Genomic DNA, 21,365 nt, shown 5'->3' on the forward strand with positions numbered 1-21,365 from the left:
ACGCGGGGCTCGAACTCACGGACCGCGAGATCGTGACCTGGCTGAAGTCGGACGCTTAACCGACTGCGCCACCCAGGCGCCCCTTGTAAGGGGATTTTCTATGGAGTGATAGAAATTTTTGGAAGTAGAGGTGCACAACACCGTGAACATACTAAATGCTACTGAATTGTCTGCTTTGAAATGGTTGAGTTTATCTCATGTGAATTTCACCTTGATAAACTGTTTTGGAAGAAAATGAAATAGCCACTCTTACTGGTCAGCTGAGGGGTTTGAATGAAGCACAGGCTCCCTAAGCTGTGAAGTGCTGGGCAAATACCAGCTGGGAGCCGCTGAAGGAAGAAATGGCCTGGGGGTCAGCAAGTGTGGTTTGCTGCTCTACCCCAAGTAGTAATATTACGATAAGAGATAGCTATAATAATTACAGCTAACACTTCTATAATGTTTAACATGAGCCAGGCACTGTTCCAAGTGCTTTGTATCTTAAACTCATGAAATCCTTACAACTCTGAGAGGTGGATACTATCACGTTTTCATTACAGAGGAGGAAACCGAGGAACTGAGGTTTAAGAGACTGGTCCCAGTCACAGATGAGGAAGTGGCAGAGTCCAAATTTAAAACTAGGCGATCAGACTCCAGGTACTGAAGTCTCAACCCCCAGGCTCTTGTGCTAAGTGCTTTCCATGTTTACTCTCATTTAATCCTGTGAAGTAGATATTATTATTACTCCTATTTAAAAAAATGCACACACACACAAACACACACACAAAACTGTCATGGACTTTCTATATTCAATGCCTTCCACTCTTTCTTCTGCATTTATTTTCATGTTGGTCCTCATCTTGCTTCATCTTCAGTTTTCGATATACTGCACATATTACTACATGAATTTATTATTTCTATTTTCTTTTGGTCTCTCATCACTAGAAGGCAGGGCTTCTGGTTGTTGACTTCCCAATACCCAGAACAATGTGTGGTACACAACAGTCATAACTAATTGGGTTATTTTGTATGCCTGTGTTTGAATAAAGATCATACCATAGTGTTCTACTTAAAATGTGATGTCTTGGATTTAAAAAAAAGTCAGTACACAGATCTCCCTCATTCTTTTTAAGATGGATAATATCCCATACTGTGGACGCAGCACTGTTTCAAGTTTTCTACTTAATTAACCCACATCTTTCCCAGAGTATCTCTAATGCAAACAACATGACAATAACATCTTAGTACATGCTTCTTTGTGCCCATATGAACACACTTCTCTAAAATTAAGTGCCTAAAGGTGGAATTGCTGGTAGGAGGGGGTATACACACTAAAAAAAAAAAAAAAAAAAAAGTCAGTGGGCAATGCCAAATTGTCCTCCCCATAACCATTCCTGCCAGCGATGAATTAGGGGACACAATAGGTTTTCATGTACTTTGGACCAGATTAGCTACTAACAGTCTTTTTAACTTTTTGCCAACCTGAGGGGAAAAAGGACCCCAATCTACAGATGAGGAAACTGAGGCTCAGAAAACCTGAGGGACTTTCCCCACAACTGGTAAGTGGCTGAGTCGCTTCTACGTGCTGGACTACCGATAGAACGCGCCAAAGTTGTACACAGCTTGCTGTGTCCTCCCGTACGTCTGCTTATCTCTAGGCCTTGTGATGCTGGCAGGCTAGCCTTCCCCTCTCGCTAGCCCTCAGACACCTCCGAAGAGTACAAACCCCGCCACTTCTCGATTGCCAACCCCTGACCCCAAGAACCGCCCAGTAACCGGTCCTCCGCTCTCCACTAGTCCGAAATGGCGACCAACGAGAAGGCAAGACCACGCCCCTTCTCTGGGAGGCGGGGCCTGAGTTCAGGCTAGAGTGATAGATCCCCGAGCCAAGTTTGAAGCCTGCTGCCAGGCGGGCTCACGCAGAAGCAGAGAGCCGGTGGCGCCGCAGGTCGGGAGGAGGAGCACCGAGTGGAGGGCTCGTTTGCCGGGGCCGCCCGAGAGTCTCTTCGTCGCGGGCGTTGGGGCCGCCATCTTAGATGGCGGGAGTAAGACGAGGACGGGCGTGAGACAGGAGGGCTTCTCTGCCGCTCTCCTAGGGCCCGGAAGAGGGCCAGCTGGCCGGGCTTTGGGGCGTGTGCCCCGAGGCGCGGAGCGCGAGTGCGACGATGCGGGGACTGCCCGGGGCCCCGTCCCCTGGGCTGGGGACACGCCGAATGTGACCGCCTCCCGCTCCCTCACCCACCGCGGGGAGGAGGAGCGGACTAGACGCCGCCACCAGACGACAGGACACGGAGGCGGCTCGGCTCCTTCAGGTAGGCGGCAGGGCCAGGCCCTGGATGCCGGGGGAGCTGGGCGGCGGGGCTGAAGGGGCCGGGTTCCTCGGCGGCCCGGCCTGGGCAGCGTTGATGGAGCGACCCCGCGGCTGCCGGGTCGAGGGCCTGGGCAAGGCCGCTGTCACCCCGGGTGGCGGTGGGCGGGCGGGAGCCCTGGGGCCCGGTGTCATGGCCGGCGAGCCGAGTTTCCACATCCCCACTCAAATTTCCTTGTGTTTCGGGGAAACGTGCTAGCGCCACCCCTGTACTCGGTGCATATTCCTTATATTTTGGCAATGGGAAAATCTGCCCAGAATTGCCCCCTATCCGTGTTGTCATTCAGATGGACGAATTCCTTTTCTTTCTGGGCGCGGAGGGGTCCCGGGCTTGCATCCTCACTCAGAGTCTGTCACTCAAGTGACACTCTTACAGGGAGGACGAGAAGAATGGGGGACGAGAGGCGGAAGTGGGTCAGTTCCCCACCACAAAGGCATAGGGGCCTCGCCTTGGGTTTCGGGACTCCGTGGGTTACTAATGAAAGGTTTGGGATGCGTATGCTGAGGTTTGGCCCTGGGATGCTTTGGAGTGAAGATCCAGGGCTGTCTTTTGTGTGAAGAGAGAGCCGTCTGGACGCTTCGGTTGTGCAGCTGCAGAGGTTCTGCAGCTAGTCGATGCCCAGAAAGAGGAGTTTGGACATCTTGAGGGGAAAGGCGGCTGTGTTCATTCATTGTTCTCTTTCCAGGGCTCTGGGTGTGCCCTCTGGTATTCATTTCTCTGGTGGGAAGAATGTTAGTATCCCCCATGTCTCCTTGAGATGTGACCGGGTTCTAGAGGGTCAGTTAATCTAAGCAGGGATGAATTCAGCTCACGTTCTTTGAGTGTTTCTGCCTGCCTTGTCCTCTGTGGGCTGAGCGGAGGGAGCCTGCTCTTCATTCGCTCCCAAGGCGTGAAAACAATGCGCTGTGATAAGGATGGACTTACCAAGTGTTGTGGGAATTTGGAACGGCTAGTTTGCCTGGAGGAGTTGAGGTAGCTTGGACACCGGAGGGAACTTTTGCGGCCAGTTTTGGACTTGGTGAGTAAGTGCTCACCAGGTGAGGAGGAGGGGAGAGCGTTCTAAGCTGAGGAAACCGCTGGTACAAAGGCATACAGACATGCAGGAGTTGGGATGAGTTTGGGGTGCAGCAGAGAATCTAGGGTGCAGGAAGGAAGTGGTGAGAGATGGGTGTCTAAAAGAATATTTGTCTAGATTGTGAAGGCTCTTTGTTCCAGAGTGAACTAGTTGATATAATTTGATTAAAGGAGTATTGCTATTTTTTTCTTTCTGATAAGTATTTTTATCCCTTGTCTTTATATTGAAGCTGATAGTAATTGAAAAGACTTACTTTGTTAAACCCATTTAAGAACATTTTTGGTTAAGTGCTTTTATGTCAAATGTTTTGCACTTACACAATGGTGAATGAACTGAGCTTCTAGGTGTTTCTGCAAGAGATTCTTCTGAGGTTTTACTTGCTCACCAGTAAAACTTTATACGTATAGTGCACGCTGCTAATACTGCATTTTAAATGGCTGTTGGCAAGAAAAACCATGCTCCCCGGTCATGTAGAAATTGGAAGATTATATAAAAAAGCTGAAAAGTGTAGAATGCAAGTATTTTTAATTTATTAAGTGTGTTGTATATAGTAAACTTTCTTTGCATAGATTCCGTGGTTTCCAATTTTGTTCTAAAGTCTTCAGCTCTGTAAACATAATTTACCCCAAATTGTTGTATTGTTGTGATTAATGCTTATGCTACAGTGATTATTATTATCTTAACAGACTTCAGCTTGAAGTTCCTAAGTTTGTTGTCTAGGGTTGTGATGATTATATGCCACTGAAGAACATTAAGATACTTTTGGCTTGTTTTCACCCTTATCACTTCAAGGGCTAAGCTGTTTAAAATGCAACAGAAACATTTGACCCAGTTGAACATTGGATACTTGGGAAAATAAACCTGTTACTGTTTCTGCTGGAAAAGCTTATCTTTTAGGTATGTGGTGTTTGTGATTAGAAATTGTAGTGCAGTTGCTTAGCCTTGTTAAAACTCTTGTCAGTTGAAGAGTGTAAGCCTTCAAAGTAGAAGGCTTCAGTGAAATACATTAGAGCATATTTTATCGGATTTGGTTTAGCAGAAAACAGGGAAACATTAAACTGGTCATTTGCGATGAGAAGTATCTAAAAGATGAAATGGAGAGTGGGTAATTAAACATCAAGTATGGTATTACAACTGCTCTGAAACTAGTTGTAGTTAGTTTAAAACATGCCATTTGTGAAATCCAAAGTAGGTGGTTTGCTTTGAAGTTTAAACAACTTGTTAGAAGTAAAATTTGGCTTTTCCGTAAGCAGTAGTGACTTATTAAATGGAAAATACAATTAGTAACTTTAAATTACAATCTCAGGTAGTTTGTTAGTAAATATATGATACTACATTTTAATTTCAGATAAAACTTTGTTAGTAACCTACTTCCTAAAAATAGAAAAATGTTACATGAGGGAGGGCTTTTGTTTGCATGTTAGGAACATAATAGGCCATACATAATAATCCTGATCTTGGGAGGAGCTTGTTAACCAAACAGCATGCCTTAATGTTGACTTGCAGAAGAGAATTCTAAATATTGCTTTTGAAAGGCAGTGGACTGTGTGACAGTAGGGGGTTATGAAACCACAAAATGGAACTTGCAAGGGTTTTTTGTTTTTCAAATTGTTCGGATCGTGGAAATCATTTCTTTAAAACTATGGTTGGAAAATTGCTCACCTTGACTAAATTAATTAGAAAACCAAGGAATACTGGGCTTATTTAGGATGAGGTTGTGTAGAATTTTAGGTTACCTTATCGTGTATGTATATGAGTGTTTATGTATGTGTATCAATGGCGAAAAATTCCTATTTGCTAAACTGACTAGGTGCTAAATGTAACCCTAGATGTTTGTGTTACAATTTAGTTAGTATTTTTAGTATAAGGCTAAACTACCTTGCTTATCATCCTCACAATTGTAATGACTAGGTATTCTTGCCTTAAAAGTTGAGTAAAAGTTCCTTAATTACATATTAAAGTTTTCATTTTTTATTTTGCAGTGGTTGAATCATTTTGTTCCTCCATTTCTCCTATAATACTTGTGTAGCTCTCAATGATTTTAGAGTTTAACTTCACATCTGTTAGCCTTTCTTCTAAAATTGCTCCTAAAATCTCAGTTTAACCAAGGAAAATGTCAAGTGGGTGTTGTTTCTTTGTTATTGGTTTTGGCCCAGGCTATCTGAAGTCTCTTTGGCAAATCACTCACAAAGTGTTAATTGCTTCACATTCCAATCAGTGTACATAGTTTTTCTTGAGGAACAGTTGACACATAGTTTTATTTTTAGACCAGATTCTAAGGGATCTTATTTGGTGGGGATTAGCAATACTAAAGCTAGTTTCAAATTGTAAAATCGTTGTGATTTTTAGATTGTTTGCATTGGTTAAGGAACGGGAAGCAGCAGGCAAGGACATTGTTTTAGGGGAACTCAGTATGTTAATTGCTGGTGAGGACCTTGTGGACTGTACAGGTGTCCTCTTCCTCCTCTTTCTACCAGTTGGATCTCATTTATTGTCATAAAATAACCAGCATAAGAACATTTTTACTGTTGTAATCAAGGTGTTCTTTCCTATTTATTTTCTTTCATCCTGCTATGGAAAGCAAAAGTGATCTGATTCTTTGAAGTTGCCCAGTAGTAGGCATCACATTTGGACAAAGTGTTTACCTTTTTTCATCCATATACCTTTTTTTTCTTTTTAAAATATTTATTTATTGGGAGAGTGCAAGTAGGGGAGGGGCAGAGAGAAGGGGACAGGATCTGAAGCGGGCTGAGAGGCTGACAGCAGTGAGCTTGATGTGGGGCTTGAACTCACAAGCCGTGATATTATGATCTCAGCCAAAGTCGGATGCCACCCAGGTGTCCCCAATCCATGTACATTTCTGATGGAAGAGTCAGCCTAGTTAATGTTTATGTCAGTGTCTTTAAAATGATGACTTTTCATTCTTTTTTTTTTTATTGGTTGTTTTTTAAAGTAATCTCTATCCCTAATGTGGAGCTTGAATTTACAACCCCGAGATCAAGAGTCGCATGCTTTACTGACTGAGCCAGACAGATCTTAATCTAGGTATTTTTGAGGTATCCTTTTAGCCATGGGCAGCTTTTAGCATCTGCCCTTTACCTAGATTTGGGATGGATGAAATTCTGAATTTTCCCTGGAAGGATGTGACTTTTGTTTTCTGTAGCAAATCTCATTAAGAAGCTCAGAGTTTCTAGGAGAGGCATTTCCCTGGATCCAGAAGATCATTCAGAAAGGAGCTATCATTTTCATTAAAGAGAATTTGTTACAATAGAAAAGACTGGAAAGAGTTCAAAAGCCCAACAATAATGACTAAGTTAGGGGCACCTGGGTGGCTTAGTGGGTTAAGTGGCTGACTTTGGATCAGGTCTTGATCTCCAGGTTTGTGAGTTCTAGCCCTGCATCGAGCTTTGCACTGATAGTGTGGATTCTGCTTGGGATTCTGTCTCTCTCTCTTCTTTGTTATCTCTCTCCTCCCTTTCCCCCTTCAAAATAAATAAACTTTAAAAAGTGATTAAATAAACTGCGGTACAGCCATTTGATGGAGCACTATACTTGTCATTAAGTATGGATTATATGAAACTGATGACATGGAAAATGCTGAACACAAAATTACATATCTGGAATGATTACAGTTGTATATAAAAAAAAACAGTGGAATGTTATTCAGTAGTAAAAAGAAATGGTGTACTGATACATTCTCCAACATGTATAAACCTTGCAAACATGTTAAATGAAAGAAGCTAGTCATAAAAGTCCACATTTTGTATGATTCCTTTTATATGAAATGTCCAGAATAGGCCAATCCAGAGACAGAATGTAGGTTAGTGGTTGCCAGGGACTGGAGGGAGTGGGGAGTGGGCAGGGGCAGTGATAGTTGTTTTTGTGTTTTTTTTTTTTTGTTGTTGTTTTGTTTTGTTTTTGGTGGGAGTAATGAAATGTTCTAAAATTGATTGTGGAGATGGTGTGCAACTCTGAATATAATAGCCATTGAATTTTACATTTCAAGTACTTGATTTGTATGGAATGTGAATTATATCTCAAGCTGTTTTAAAAAAAAATCTCAAAACCTACATATAGGAAGAAAATACGTGTAGATGTTAACAATGGTTGTTAAAGAGTAGAAATAAGGATAATGTTCTTTATACTTTCTATATTCTCTGAATATGTTACTTTTATGATAGAAAAATACATTTAATAAAGTTAATTGTATTCATGGTGTGGGTCTTCATGTTTACTCCAAACATTCAGTCACTGTCAGATTCCATTCACAACTATATTTTTGAGCTTCTTTCAGCCATTTTCTGCTTTCTCCAGATTAATTCAGGCTTTTATTACTATTTGCTTTACGTATTGTTAGAACCTCTAAAGTAAACTCCTTTTTCTTCTTAATATGCCAGGGCTTTCTCCACATTACTGTCAGATTCACTTTCTTACTGTGCAGATTCTTAAAAATTAAAAATTTTTAAATTTATTTATTTTGATAGGGAGAGAGAGCGCAACAGAGGGAATGGAAGAGAGAGGGAAAGAGAATGCCAAGCAGGCTCCACAGGCGCTGTCAGCACATAGCCCGAAGCAGGGCTCGAACCCATGAACCATGAGATCATGACATGAGACTAAGTTAAGAGTCAGATGCTCAATTGACTGAGCCACTCAGGCCATCCTCTTAAAAACTAAATTTTATTAATTTTCTTGAATAGATAATACTGTCTCATGCCACAAAAGTCAAAGGATACAGAAAGTTAGGCCAAGTAAATAAAGTTGTGCAGAGTAATTCTACCTCCCCCGTTGTTCCCCAGCTACCCAGCTTTCTTTCATGGAGGGAAATAATGGGGTTTTTGTGTATCCTATTTTGTGATGATAACAATATAGTGAAGATGTGCTGGTCTTCCATTGCCTATTAGACTAAGCAGTTCTTGTTTTTATGTCTTACTAATAGAGATTCCTCATACTTTTTTTTTTTTTTTTTAAGCACTTACGTAGGTGCAGGCCATTGTGCTTCGTGCAGGATGAGTAAGGAAGATTCCTGCCTTCTGCGACCTTATCCTAATGAGAGAGTGACACAATTTCCTCACTTTTATCTGTTCCTCTTTTAAGAGCCATTTTGAACACCCATCTTCTAAATATTTCCTGATCTTTTTCTCTTTTTCTTTTTTTCTCTTTTTCTCACTCATTATGTTTCCTTCCTTGAGGCCTACCATAAAACCCTTTGCATTTATTTTTCTTATGGCCTTTATCATATAACCATTTGCGAGCTCACCATCCCATTAGATTATAATCTGAAATTAATGCTTCCTACTCAATATGCAATTTCTCTTTTATTAATATTTGTTAAAATTTTTTCCCTTTCAGAGGCTGAGGAACCAGGCTCAGGTGCTTCAGTGAAAGTGTTGTGTCTAAATTCCAACACTTAATTCTAGGGTTTTTGAGAGAGAAAAAAATGAGTGCATGAGCAGGAGAGAGAGAGAATCTTAGGCAGGCTCTACACCTAGCATAGAGCCCCCTGTGGGGGCTCTGATCTCCCGACAGACAGAATCCAAAGCGGGCTCCAGGCTCTGAGCTGTCAGCACAGAGCCCGAAGCAGGGCTCGAACCCATGAACTGTGAGATCATGACCTGAGCTGATGTCAGACACTTAACTGACTGAGCCACCTGGGCGCCCCTCTAGAAGATTGTATCTTAACTTTGACTACCCAGAGTTTAGCATAATGGCTGACACCTGATTGCAGCCATTTCGTTGACTGGAAGGTGCTAAATAGTGTTTATTGAATTGAATTTTTGTGTAGATGTCTTACAACTCTGGCTAGACTTAATTTCCTTAAAGGTGGAGCATATCTTACTCTTGGTTTTATGATTCCCAGTTCTTAAAACTTTGTCTTGATTACATAACATTAATTGAATGAGTGGAGATTCAGAGGTTAATCACCTGTGGACTTAGTTCCTACTGCCCATCACAAGCACACAAATGCTTACTATTAAAAGGATATACTTACTAAACTTGTACTCAGAACTTTGTTACTTAGGATATATGTTGAAGAAGTTATTTTGCTTAGCTTCCCTTCTATGAGGCATTATTTGTAGACTGCTCTGGGTTCTCACTGCCAGCTCCTTGAGGATGTTTGCCTGCTTTAGCACCTCCTTCCTTGATTCATGGGCTCAAGCACTCTTGTCATGCTGGCTGTTTCCTTCTGCATTCATAGGCTTTATACACGGAAGAGCATTTTAAGCAGAGAGAATGTGAGGGGATACGTGATGTTCTACCTTCCTTCATGTTAGTCTAGACTGGAATTAGAGTGCAATTGTGAATTGTGAGAGTAGAAATCATGACCTTTATGACTAATATTTAGCTGACAATGTGAAATGGGCCCCTCAGGCTTTTTGGGGCCTGGGACAGGTAAACTATATACAACCTAAAATTTACCATTTTAACCGTATTTGAGTGTACTATTCAGTGGCATTATATTACATTCACAGCATTGCGCAACCATCACCACTATTTATTTCCGGAACATTTTCGCCATCCCAAAGAGAACCCTGTACCCATTAAACAATAACTCCCCATTCCTCCCTACCTCCAGCCTCTGGTAAATTCTACTTTCTGTCTATGAATTTGCTCATTTCAAGTACCTCATGTAAGGGAAAATCATACAATGTTTGTGATTTTGCATCTGGTTTATTTTAATGTGTTTCTAAAGTCTATCCATATTGTCCCATGTATCAAAATTTCATTCCTTTTTATGGCTGAATAATGTTTCTGTGGGTGTGGTTGTATGTTAAATATTTTGTTTATACAGTCATCTGTTGATGGATTCTTGTTTCTACCTTTTGTCTGTTGTGAATAATGCTGTTATGAATATTTGTTTATAGGTATCTGTTTGAGTCTTTGCTCTCAGTTCTTTTGAGTGTACTAGGAGTGGAATTGCTGGATCATATGATAATCTGGTTTTAACTTTTTGAGGAACTGCCACTGTTTTCATAGCAACGGCCCCATTTTACATTTATACCAGTAATACACAAGGGTTCCAATTTGACAAGGGTTCATATCCTTGTCAACACTTTTATTTTTCCTTTTTTGACAATAATTATCCTAACGGATGTGAAGTGGTGCTAAGCTTTTTTCTTACTGCTAATTAAATCTAATGAGCAAACAGGAAGCTTAGAAGTTGGCTATATTTGCATCTCTTGGACTTTTTTCACCCTTATAAATGTATTTGTATGTAATGCTCTTTAGAGAGATATCACACAATTAATGACTCATCTTTTTTGAAAAGAATAAACTTGGGGCGCCTGGGTGGCTCAGTCGGTTAAGCATCTGACTTCAGCTCAGGTCACCATCTTGTGGTCCGTGAGTTCGAGCCCCGCCTTGGGCTCTGGGCTGATGGCTCAGAGCCTGGAGCCTGCTTCAGATTCTGTGTCTCCCTCTCTCTCTGCCCCTCCCCTGTTCGTGCTCTGTCTCTCTCTGTCTCAAAAATAAATAAAGGTTAAAAAAAAAATAAAAAAAAATAAACTTTTATCATCCTTTTATTTTTTTATTTTTTTATTTTCTTTTTTTTTTTTTTCATCCTTTTAATCTAAAGTGTATTCAGTCAGGGGCGCCTGGGTGGCTCAGTCGGTTAAGTGTCCGACTTCGGCTCAGGTCATGATCTCACAGTCCGTGGGTTCGAGCCCCGCGTCGGGCTCTGTGCTGACAGCTCAGAGCCTTGAGCCTGTTTCAGATTCTGTGTCTCCCTCTTTCTCTGACCCTCCCCTGTTCATGCTCTCTGTCTGTCTCAAAAATAAATAAATGTTAAAAAAAAATTTACAAAAAAAAAGTGTATTCAGTCAACCAGTGAAAGATGATTTCAGTTAATCCTGAGTGATAAGATCTATAAAGTGAAAAAAGGAGGGTACTAAAATTGGTATAAAAAGATCTCATCTTTATAAAGAACAATATTTACAAGTATATATGCATAGAAAAGATTGGATGCATATGTCCATAAATGTTGGCAAGAGCCATCTCTAGGTTAGTTTTTGTATTTTTCCATATTTTTAAGCCTGCTCCCCGTGAACATGTATTTGGTAATTAGTCATTGTATCTTTTAAAAAAACTAATAGGTTGGAAAATATAAATTATCATGAAAAGCTTGTGTATGTATGTGCTTATGACGTCTGTATGAGATTATAAGCATGGAGAAAGTACCAAAGAATATTATTGGGTTGTTAACATAGGTTACTTGGTGGGGTTAGATGGGGGAAGAAGGGAAAGGTAAAGCAAAAAAAGGATATTTAAAAAAATATCAAAAAATATCATTTAGATGCTAAAGAAAAAATAAAGCAGGGTAAAAGTTTTAGAGGGTACCGAGGATGGGGAGGGGTTGCTATTTATAATGGGTATGTTTGTAAAATCATTAAGTATGAAGATTTAAAATAAAAGGGAAACAAAGTTGTGTAAAAAGCTAAAAAGACTGTACTACACGCTCATTTCCAGACTCTTCCTCTACTCTTACTTCCTTGATACAGTTTGGCTTTTGTTTTGCCTCTGCATTTATCTATTGAAATGCTACTCCTTCTAGTTCCAATACTACGGTGAAGTTATCCTTATCTGTCTGCCTCTTCTTCCACTAAGCTAGAAGTGATCTTTCCACACTGCAAATTAATAGTTTTATATGTCACTGCCTCCCTCCCCGCCAAAGAAGGCTGCCACATTTTGTCGTAGGATTGCTTGTCATCCTGAAAGCTCTTAGCACAGTGCCTAGCACATAGTCAGTTTTGGGTAAGTGATGGTTCTTTTCTTCTACTTTAAAAGCTTCTGGGGGCGCCTGGGTGGCTCAGTTGGTTAAGCGTCCGACTTCGGCTCAGGTCATGATCTCGCGGTCCGTGAGTTCGAGCCCTGCGTCGGGCTCTGTGCTGACTGCTCAGAGCCTGGAGTCTGTTTCAGATTCTGTCTCCCTCTCTCTCTGACCCTCCCCCTTTCATGCTCGCTCTCTCTCTCTCTCTCTCTCTCTCTCTCTCTCTGTCTCAAAAATAAACGTTAAAAAAATTTTTTTTTAAAGCTTCTGGAAGGCAAAGGGCAATGCCTTTCTGAACTTTATATTCTTCAAAGCAACTAGCAGTTGCAAGTAGGTTCTTAGAAATTGAATGAATAGTGCTCCTTATTCTTTTCTTCTCAGTTCTATGCCTGGGTGCAGTATATATGGAAATATCTGGATCCTTAGATTATATGCTAATATTTTTATGTGGTAGGTAGTGATTTAGTATTCATGAAAAAAATTAGGATAAATATTGTAATTATGTCTTTCTCCATTAATATTTTATTCAGATATTTGAGCACCTAATTTTATGCAGGGTGTGCCATATCGAATGATGGAGTGTAACAAGATGTACAAAATACATACAGTTCTTCTCCTAAGGCATTCATACTTTGATATATATATAATGATATATAATTATATAATTATATAGGTTATATTTTCATGTTTTGTTTTTTAATCCTATAGTAGAGTAGCTGGGTATAATTTAAAGCTTTAATGAATTAATGGTCTAGTTACAGGGAAGACTTGTGCACATATCCTTGTCTTAAAATTATTTTTTTTTAAATTTTTTTTAACATTTATTCATTTTTGAGAGTGAGAGAGCATGAGGGGGGAGGGGCAGAGAGAGAGAGAGAGAGAGGGGGAGACATAGAATCAGAAGCAGGCTCCAAGCTGTCAGCACAGGGCCGGACGTGGGGCTTGAACTCAAAGACTGCGAGATCATGACCTGAGCTGAAGTCGGATGCTTAACCGACTGAGCCACCCAGGTGCCCCAAGAAAATTATTTTTGAAAAATTGATTTAAAATACTTTCAGAGGGGTGCCTGAGTGGCTCAGTCGGTTAAGTGTCCGACTTTGGTTCAGGTCATGATCTCACGGTTTGTGAGTTCAAGCCCCATGTCAGGCTCTTGAGGACAGCTCAGAGCCTGAAGCCTGCTTTGGATTCTGTTTCCCTCTCTCTCTGACCTTCGCCTGCTCACACTCTGTCTCTTCCTCTCTCTCAGAAATAAATGGACATTAAAAACATTAAAAAGAATATTTTCTGAAAAGTATTTCAGGCACCTGGGTGGCTCAGCTTTCGACTTGGGCTCAGGTCATGATCTTACAGTTTGTGAAATTGAGCCCCGCATTAGGCTTGTGCTGACAGTGCGGAGCTTGCTTGGGATTCTCTCTCTCGCTCCCTCTCTGCCCCCCCCCCCTCCAAAGGAATAAACTAAAAATATATATTTCCTGAAGAAAAAAAGTTACTGTCGATTTTACAGGTGCCTTAGCTATAATTCTTACAAGTTCTTTTTTTTTTTTCTTTTTTGTTTCTTCCAAGTTCTTAAAGCAAGCAAGGTGTGTACCTTTGAGGGTAGAGCAAAAGACTAAGGAAATCTTTTCTATGTGAGAGCCATTGACTCTGGAAGGAATTATAGGAGAATCAGATGGTTACTTCCTGAAATTGTTCTGACAAGTTGTAAACATGAAGGAATACCTCCTATGTCAAGGGTAAATTCCAGTGTCTGCCTGTGCTAATGTGCAGAATAGTGGATTTACTTATTTTATATATCATGTCTTTATTCTTAAGGAAGGCAGATGCTATTTTTTAATTGCTGATTATGCAAGATTTGCCACTAAAATTCATGCCTTTTATGTGGAATAGAAATTAGTGATCCCTAGCTGGCTCGGTAGAGCACATGACTCTTGATATTGGGGTGGTGAATTCAAGCCCCACATTGGGCACAGAGTTTACAGTTAAAAAAAAAAAAAAGGAGAAGAAATTTGGTGGTACAAGGTAAAGTCATTTCCAGGCATTAACTCAGCAGAGTGAGGTATCTGGGTGGTTTTTGTTTCCCTTCCTTCCTCTTTGACTACGTGTCCATCTTTATTACCTGGCCATCCGAATGATCATAGGCCATATTTCATTTGTGTGAGGTATATTTTGGTACTTGTGTTAATGGTATACTTTGTAAATGGGTCTGTTCATTTTAAAAATTAAAAAAAATTTTTTTTTAATGTTTATTTTTGGAAGAGAGAGACAGAACATGCATGAGCAGAGGAGGAGCAGAGAGAGAGAGGAGACACAGAAACTGCAGCAGGCTCCAGGTTCTGAGCTGTCAGCACAGAGCCTGATGCGGAGCTCAAACTCCTGAACTGCAAGATCATGACCCGAGCTGAAGTGAGACACTTAACCCACTGAGCCCCCCAGGCGCCCCAAGGGTCTGTTCATTTTAAAATTAGCAGTTGCTGCCTCAATAAAGAAACTGACAGGTTTGGAGATGAAAAGTAAAACTTTGGCTAAAAAAGAGTTCAAAGTGACTTTAAATGAAAAACTAATTTGTGTCAAGAATTAAAAATGAAATTGTTCTCAGAGGTCCTTTACTGTGGAGCTGATTGCTTTAACATATTGTTTTGAACTAGCTAATTTTTAACTTCTATTTTTAAACTGATTACCTTTTAAAAATTACAATCTTTTATAAACTTGGGCAGCTCCTGCTTGCTAACTTCTAGAAGGGTAGAGTGTCACATTTCCTCATGTGCCTTTATGCTGCCCAGTCATCTGATGAAGTTGCCAATTTGTGGTCAGAAATTGAGAAAGAGGAGTGAGGAAACTCAAAATATTGACACACACACCACCTTGCAGTGCATCAGAGTGCCCTTTTGGACTGGTTGGAAAACTGTAACCTAAGACTTTTCCAAACTAGACATATTATTTCCTAGCTTGGATGAGATGACATTTGATTTCTTAAGTATTTGAGAATGTCTGTCAGAAACATTTTATGTGTGAGAATGATTTTTTCCAGGATTATGTGACCAATTGAATTAAAAAAAAAAAAGAAAAGAAAAGAAAAAAAACAAAACACTTACTAAAGGAAGTTTGGGAAAATTTTGAAAAATTGATCACCAAATGTCTCAGGTGGGTCGAAGCTGGACAGAAGAAAGGAATGAGCTTAAAGGAGAAGTGAATAGTGAAGTTGCATTATAAGCACATTAAAATATGAGTATTCAATTATGTTTTCGCTCTGCCGCCAAAAAAGATTTTTAATAGTGCAGGCAGTTTCAGCCACCGTTACTCATAGTATATGTTCTTGTGAGATTTTGATTGTATTTGAAAAAAGTGAATCTATTCTTTTGTTATTCTCAATTCTCACAAGCCTTATAGTTTGACTATGGCACAGTTAAGTGGGATTCTTTTGTTTAAAGATCTTTTGTTTTTTAAATGGTCCCTATAGATAATAGCTTACCTTTGCTGACTGACTCCTACCTGCCATGTTCTTTTAAAAGTTGGCCTTAATTCATTTAATCTTCCTAACAACCTGATGATGTAGTAAATTATGATCTTTATTTTAAAGAGGAAGGTGCAGAGAGATGGAGTAAATACCCTAAATACAGGCCATCTACTTAGGCAAAGATTAGAGGGATTTTCTAGGGTAATTTTGACTCCATCCTACACCCTATCTTCACCCTAGAATTTAACCTCTAGGTATGCTGCACACTTAGTGTTTGTGTTAGAATTCTGGGAATGCCATCCACTTTATACTTTTCTTTATGATCCTTAGTAGTTTTATTTCCTTCTATTATTAAACCCTCCTAATCTTTCTATTACTTTTTTACTTTTAAGTTTATTTCTTTATTTTGAGAGACAGAGTAGGGGAGGGGCAGAGTGAAAGAGAGAGGGAGAATCCCAAGCAGGCTCTGCACTGTCTGTGCAGAGCCCAATATGGGGCTTAACCTGAGATCATGACCTGAGCCAAGATCAAGAGTTGGATGCTTAACCGACTGAGCCACCCAGGTGCCTCTCTCCCCCTCCCGCCCCGTATTACTTTTTAAACTAAATTATGAAATTATTTAAGGGCAGGGATCCAAGACTTAAACTAATTTGCCTGTCCAAGTACTCATTTTTCATAGAACCCTCAGGTATATCCTCTTTGAAGAGTTTTCTTTCCTAAACTTTTGTTGACCTAAATAGAAATACTTATTGCCTGTATTCTTTTTTCCTGTAAGGTGGTAATGAATCATTTCGCTATTACTTTATATGTGAAAACTTTTCTTCATTATTTGATTTAGGGATTTAGTTTAAGATTCTTCTTTCTAAAATATGTTTTATTTCACCACTAATCAGTGTTGTTTTTTTTTTTAAATTTTTTTTTTTTAACATTTATTTATTTTTGAGACAGAGACAGAGCATGAATGGGGGAGGGTCAAAGAGAGGGAGACACAGAATCTGAAACAGGCTCCAGGCTCTGAGCAGTCAGCACAGAGCCCGATGCAGGGCTCGAACTCCTGGACCGCGAGATCATGACCTGAGCTGAAGTTGGCTGCCCAACCGACTGAGCCACCCAGGCGCCCCACTAATCAGTGTTTAATAAACTTCCAGGAAATATCCTTATCATTCATGTGTAAAGTGGACCCAGTTTATGCAAGTGCTTTGGGTGAGGATTGTGAGCCTACACTGAAGCCTTTAAAGCTTGGGGTGATTAGGGGTACTCACCTAATGTTTTATCTTAAACATTTATCATTTAATGGAGGGACTTCTGTCTTTGGAAAGTTTTCTGTGGTAATTTTGCCAATTGTTTTTAAGTTTATTTATTTTGAGAGTGAGACAGAGTGAGTGGAGAAGGGGCAGAGACAGAGGGAGAGAGGGAGAATCCCAACCAGGCTCCATACTGCCAGCACAGAGCATGTTGTGGGGCTTGAACTCATGAAATAGTGAGATCATGACCAGAGCCCAAACTGGGAGTTGGATGCTTAACCGACTGAGCCACCCAGGCTCCTCAGATTTTGCCAATTCTTATGCTTGGAATTTTATATGATAGATGATACTGAAAAATGAGCATAGTAGAAGGATATCTAAAATGATTGTGTTGGCTTTTGTTACTTTAAAGCTTCATTATACAATTAAGTAATTAAAATTCAGTAGAGAAACATCTTTGGAATTGTATTGTGATCAGAATGGCTGTTAGTCATTAATAATTATGAACTACTTAATTTCATTGTTACCATTTGTCCTACTTTATATTCACAGATTATTTTCTAATTTTCTGATTTATCAGAAAGATACTTAAATATTAAAATACTTAATTAGTTTACTGGTTAAAATGAAAACTGACATACACTTAAAACTGTGTACCGGGGCACCTGGGTGGCTCAGTTAAACGTCTGACTTAAGCTCAGGTCATGATCTCAGGGTCCATGAGTTTGAGCCCTACGTCGGGCTCTGTGGTGACAGCCTAGAGCCTGGAGCCTGCTTCAGATTCTGTGTCGCCCTCTCTCTGCCCCTCCCCCACTCAGTCTCTCTCTCTCTCTCTCTCTCTCTCTCTCTCTCTCTCTCTCTCTCAAAAATGAATAAACGTTAAAAAAAACAACAACTCTGTACAGCTTTTATCTGTATTTTACTTAAAGAGCAGTGAGTTAGGATATTACCTATTTTCCTTAAGTATCAAGTCACTATAAGTTTTACATGGTATTTGGCTTATTTTCTCTTATCTTTGATATTAATTTTTTTAAGTTTATTTTTGACAGTGTGAGCATGTGCATGAGCATGGGAGGGGCAGAGAGAGAGAGAGAGAGAGAGAGAGAGAGAGAGAGAATCCTAAGTAGGCTCCGCGCTCCGCAACACGGGGCTCAGTCCCATGAACCGTGAGATCATGACCTGAGCCAAAATCAAGAGTTGGGCGCTTAAGCGACTGAGCCACCCAGATACCCCTCTTATCTTTGATATTAAATCTAATTTCTCCTATCTTGGCAAAATAAAAATAAACTTTTTGAGGAAATGATAAGTCCAAGCAGAGAGGCATTTTCCAAAAAGTTACATTGGTTAATTGTAGGTAATTTAGCGGTGTGTTGATATCATGCATAAGTCCAAGTTATAGACTAATGGGTAAAGCATTCAGAATTGCCCCATGCAGGTTCTGCAGAGGATCTCTGGGAATATGTAGACACTTTGCAAAGAGCAAATGAATAAGATCGTGTATAGCTAATGTTATTCTAAGTAATGTGAAAGATAAACAAGGTCTTTCACAGTTGATCTGTACTTTGGAACCTAGTGCTTAATTTTGAACACAGTAACTTAGTGGTTAAGAGCTTTAGGCTTTGAACTCAGAAAAACCTAGGCTGGAGGTTTAGGGACTATTAGAATAGTTTCTGATTATTGTAATCAATAGAACCACCATTGCTTGTATACCAAGTGGTAATAGGTAACATTTCTGTCTCAGGCTAACACTATGTGCTTCCCATATATTATTTAACCTTTACATGTTATAAAACATGCCAAGTAGAGGAGAAAGAAATATAAGTAAATCTTAACTTTAGATGTCAGTAAGTAAAAGGCTATTTAAAAATATAGGCACCTTAGAGGCACCTGAGTGGCTCAGTTGGCTAAGTGTCTGACTTCGGCTCAGGTCATGAACTCACGACTCAGTTTGAGCCCCTTTGTTGAGCTCTGAGCTGCTTCTGATTCTGTGTCTCCCTGTGTCTGCCCCTCCCCCACTCACACTCTGAGTCTCTCTCAAAAATCATTGAAAAAAAAATTTAAAAAATAGAGGCACGTTAAAAAAATATAGGCACACTAGTGTAATCAGGTCACTAATGCCAGATGCAGACTTTTATTTTTTTATTTTTATTTTTTTTTAAATGTTTATTTTTGAGAGACAGAGAGACAGAACATGAGTGGGGGAGGTCAGAGAGAGGGAGACACAGAATCTGAAGCAGGCTCCAGACTCTGAGCTGTCAGTACAGAGCCCAATGCGGGGCTCAAACTCATGAACCCCGAGATCGTGACCTGAGCCAAAGTCGGACCCTTGACCGACTGAGCCACCCAGGCACCCCCAGATGCAGACTTTCAAAGCTCTTGCACCAGTTCTTCTTACTCACTCTTTTCAAAACAGGGAGAAACTCAAGGCAGCTAGATAAAATTACAACAGAATTTTAGCTCTAGAGTTGTGCCCAGATTATTTTGATGTATAGGAATTCTTTCATATTGACTAATATTCAGAATTAGTGAGTCATGGTTTATAGTTCAGTCTTCTATTTACATGGAGATTTATAAAAAATATTTTTTTAATGTTTGTTTATTTTTAAGAGAGACAGACTGCGAGTGGGGGAGGGGCAGAGAGCACGGGAGACAACAGAATCCAAGGCAGGCTCCGGGCTCCAGAGCTTGCGTCAGGGCTCGAACTCATGAACCGTGAGATCATGACCTGAGCCGAAGTAAGAAGCCTAACCGACTGAGCCACCGAGGCACCCCACGTTGAGATTTTATCCAACCTGCATTTATTACTAACTCTGGAGAGAACGTTTTTGGAATGAAGGTAAAAAAGAATGACTTAAAAGGAATTTATCGAGTCTTCACTGTATTTGTCTTAAATCCTTATCCATTTGTTGCAGATTGTAAGAGTTAGCTTTCTGGATAACAGATTATATATTTTTGATACATGTTATATTCTATAACATTTAAAGGATAGAAAGAAAGGCCAAGTTAGAAAAAGCAGTAGAAATAAAACTGGTCTAAGGTAATGAATTTAAATGAAACTGTTAATTATTTAGAAGTGAAGTAAAAATCTTTTAAATACGAAGAATAAATTGCTTGCGATATATAAGACATGGTATGTATTTTTCTGTCCTCCACATACAGGTATGATGCATTACTTATAAACAATATTTATTTCAAAGTAGTATAATAGCAATAGCATTAAATATTTTTTTTAATTATTTTTTTAAATGTTTATTTATTTTTGAGAGAGAAAGCGTGAGCAGGGGTGGGACAGAGAGAGAGGGAGACACAGAATCTGAAGCAAGCTCCAGGCTCTGAGCTGTCAGCACAGAGCCCAATGCGGGGCTCGAACTAATGAACCATGAGATCATGACCTGAGCCAAAGTTGAACGCTCAACTGACTGAGCCACCCACGCGCCCCTTATATTTTTTATTTTTTGAATCAGTTATAATAGAGCTGTAATTTACAGTCTGAGAATTTTAATTTTTTGTTTGTTTTGCTTATTTTAAATTGAGACTAAGTCTTTTGAATTTCACATTTTCTTCATCTAAGGAAGAGATAGGAATATTACCTGCTTTAGCCTGATTCTAACAAGGCTGTGAGGTAATGAAGAGGAGAGCTGAATAAATTGTGAAGCTTGTAAAATTATAAGTTCTCTTGATTGAAATATACTTTCTGAAATCAGTTTCAGCTGTACAGAATGCATTGCTGGCTGCATTCTCAGAAACTTAAGTTTTAGGGGTGCCTGGGAGACTCAGTCTGTTAAGTGTCTGACTCTTGATCTCAGCTCAGATCATGATCTCAGGGTCGTGACTTCAAGCTCTGTATTGGGCTCTGTGCTGGGTGTGAGGCCTACTTAAAAAAGAAAAAAAGAAACTAGGTTTTAGATAGATTTTTAAGAAGTTCTTAAAGCCGTATTTAACGCCCGCATGCTGGCTACCTTAGGTATTTTTGCCTTACCACTTTAATATTTCCAAGTGAAATATAAGATAGTATTTGAAGAAAAACTCAAATGAGGTTTTTCTGAGTGTCTAATTATAACTTCTGATTTGTTGAGACATTTTTGAAGAAAATTTAAAACGTGATTGAAGTATTTACATTTTTGGGGTGTGTGTGTGTGTTTTCCTCCTCAGAGAGGCAATAAATAGTTAAGATTTATTTGGCACATTGGCTTGGCTGATGTAGGGAGAGGGTGAAACAAAGTCAGCCTTGAGTCCAAGTTCGCCCACTGCTTCTTGACTCTTTTAGACATAAGGTATTAGGACTTTTTGATTCTTGTATGCCGAACTCCTGAAAAGCTACTTGGTTTGATCAGGATTGCTATAATTGGTCTGTCTTCCTTCCTTCCTTCCTTCCTTCCTTCCTTCCTTCCTTCCTTCCTTCCTTCCTTCCTTCCTTCCTCCTTCCTTCCTTCCTTTCTTTCTTTCTTTCTTTCTTTCTTTCTTTCTTTCTTTCTTTCTT

The 21,365-nt window shown here is 39.9% G+C and overlaps 1 protein-coding gene across 2 annotated transcripts in view; it reads left to right on the top strand.

The window, feature by feature from the left end:
* The first annotated feature begins 2,002 nt into the window (after window positions 1-2,002).
* RAF1 (Raf-1 proto-oncogene, serine/threonine kinase) overlaps window positions 2,003-21,365 on the top strand; it is an 83,721-nt gene continuing 64,358 nt past the window's right edge. Inside the window, exon 1 of one of the 2 annotated variants that reach the window (XM_040491928.1) lies at window positions 2,003-2,291. The gene's annotated coding sequence lies outside the window, so the exon portion shown is untranslated. The remainder of the gene's footprint in view (window positions 2,292-21,365) is intronic. The other variant, XM_040491929.1, reaches the window with a different exon arrangement.

The sequence above is a fragment of the Herpailurus yagouaroundi genome, unplaced genomic scaffold (assembly GCF_014898765.1).
Source record: "Herpailurus yagouaroundi ecotype Mexico unplaced genomic scaffold, PumYag 183, whole genome shotgun sequence".
NCBI classification, from domain to species: domain Eukaryota; kingdom Metazoa; phylum Chordata; class Mammalia; order Carnivora; family Felidae; genus Herpailurus; species Herpailurus yagouaroundi.